Below are 2,500 nucleotides of genomic sequence, written 5' to 3'. Positions count from 1 at the left end.
AGTAATGATAATGATGATAGTGATAATGATAATAATAATGATAATGATAACAGTAACGATAATAATAAAGTTAATAATGATAGTGATGATGGTGATGAGGATGGCGATGATAAACATGATAATGACTGTAATAGTAATTATAGTAATGATAATGATTGTAATAATATTAACGATGATGATGATGATGATAATAAAGATGATAATGGTGATAATCATGATAATCATAATAATTGTAAAAATAACAACGATATCAACAATGATGATAATGATAATGATAGGAATAATAATAATAATAATGATGATAATAATAATAATAGTGATAATGACAATACAAAATTATAAAAAGGATAATAAGGATGATAGTGATAATGACAAGCATTATGATTGTGATAATGATTATGATAATGATGATGATGATGATGATGATGATGATAATGAAGACGATGATAATGACAATGATGATGATGGTAATGGAAGTAATAATATTAATGATAATGAAGATAATAATAGTAATGATAACGATAATGATGATAGTAATAGTAGTAAAGGTTATGATACTGATAATACCAAAAGCGATAATGATAACAGGAATTATGATAAAAATAAAGAATAAAAGATAGCAAAATCAGCATATTGACAACAATGCAACTGAAGATAAAAAGGGAATTAACATTATTACAATAATGTTGATAACGATAATAATGATGATAATAAAAGATAAATTACCCTTATGTATTTTTCACAAAAGACACAACATCTTCTCCTAAAATTCTACAAAGATGACCTTGTTTCCTAATTCTTTGTTCCACAGTTTTCGACATGTTTACAGAATAAAATCAAAAGAAATTGAATCCTTAATTCCAAGGCTCGGTCAGGTAATACAGTATGTTTGAAGATCTATTTATGGAATTTCCTGATCAGGTTAAAGATACTGTTGGGGAGGGGGAGGTGGGAGGGGGAGCGAGAGAAGAGGGGGGAGGTATTCATAGAAGGGGGAGGAAGAAGAGGAGGAGGAGGATTAGGAGGAGGGGGAATGGGAGGAGGAGGAGGAGGAGGAGAAGGAGGAGGAGGAGGAGGGGGAAGAAGGAGGAGGGGGAGGAGGAGGAGGAGGGGGAGGAGAAGGAGGAGGAGGAGGAGGAGAAGGAGGAGGAGGAGGAAGAAGAAGAGGAGGAGGAGGAATAGGAGGAGGGGGAATGGGAGGAGGAGGAGGAGGAGGAGAAGGAGGAGGAGGGGGAGATGGAGGAAAAGGAGGAAGGGAGAGTGAAATGGGAAGAAATAGAGCATGATGAAGAAGAAGAGGATAAGGATAAGTAATAAGAGATCATAAGAAAGATGGAAGAAGATGAGAAATACGGACGAGAGAGGGAGGAGGGGGACAGAGAGAGAAAGAAAAGGCAAGAGGGTAATGGGGAAGGAGGCAAGTCTACTGACCTTTGTAATAGGTTTCAGAGCTTTTTGGTTGTCCGGTTAATTGGCATTCGCGGGAAAGGAAGCGGTTGGGCGCAAAGGCTCGCCAGGGAAGAGGAGAGAGAGAGAGAGAGGAGAGGGGAGAGAGAGGGAAGGGGAGGGAGAAGGAGGGAGCGAAGGCAGTAGGCGACTGAGAATATGAGAAGAGGTCGATGGAAAGGGAGAGGAGAGGGAGGGAGGGAGAAGGAGGGAGCGAAGGAAGGAGGCGACTGAGAATATGAGAAGAGGTCGATGGAAAGGGAGAGGAGAGGGAGGGAGGCCAGAAGACGGGGAGAGGAGTGACGAGGAAGGGAGAGAAGAGAGGAAGAAGGATAAGAGAGGAGAAGGATTTGTGTATCACGAGGGAGGTAAGAAAGGTGGTAAGACAAAGGGCGACGCGGAAAGTGGGATAAGGGAAGAACGAAAGAGAGAGATAAGACGATAAGAAAACGAATACGCAAAAGAAAAGCAAAACTGCAATAACACGAGAAGCAAAAAAGACGAAAGAAGATATTCCACCAAAGGAGAGAAAGCGCGCCAGAGAGAGAGAGAGACAGAAACCAGAAGCTAATCCGGCTTGTTCCTTCACACGTTCTCGGCGCCGGGGATGGCTGAGGCCGAGCTGTCCCGCTTCTTCTTGGGCGCGTGCTGGGTGGTCACGGTGCCGTCCTTGGGGTCGAGGACGAGCTGGTGTCTGTGGCGGGACCTCGAGCGCGCGAGCGGGAGCAGGCGCTGGCGGGACGACGAGGACGAGGACGAGCCGTGGGACGCCGCATGTTGGTGTGCCCAGGGATGACGATGATGGCGGCCAGGTAGAACACCACGATCAACTGCCGGGGAGAACGGGAAAAATGTAGAATAATAAAGTAAATATAAAATTGGAATAAAAACGTCTTTTTTTTTTTTTTCAGGGCGCTGGAGGGCGGGGGCGGGGCGCGCACGACACACACACCACTACACTCTCTAGCATGTGTATGTGTATATTTATAGTTATATAATAATTTATATATAATTATATATATATATAATATAATATATATATATATATATATAT

General features: G+C 42.1%; 1 pseudogene; it reads right to left on the bottom strand.

The window, feature by feature from the left end:
* Window positions 1–1,653: 1,653 nt before the first annotated feature.
* On the bottom strand, window positions 1,654–2,276 carry LOC147466349 (uncharacterized; annotated as a pseudogene).
* Window positions 2,277–2,500: the final 224 nt, after the last annotated feature.

Source organism: Penaeus japonicus, unplaced genomic scaffold, assembly GCF_977035675.1.
Source record: "Penaeus japonicus unplaced genomic scaffold, GWHDUDI00000001_assembly GWHDUDI00001591, whole genome shotgun sequence".
In the NCBI taxonomy this organism is placed as follows: Eukaryota; Metazoa; Arthropoda; class Malacostraca; order Decapoda; family Penaeidae; genus Penaeus; species Penaeus japonicus.
The sequence above is the reverse complement of the archived record's forward strand: the minus strand, read 5'-3'. Positions and strand labels throughout refer to the sequence as shown.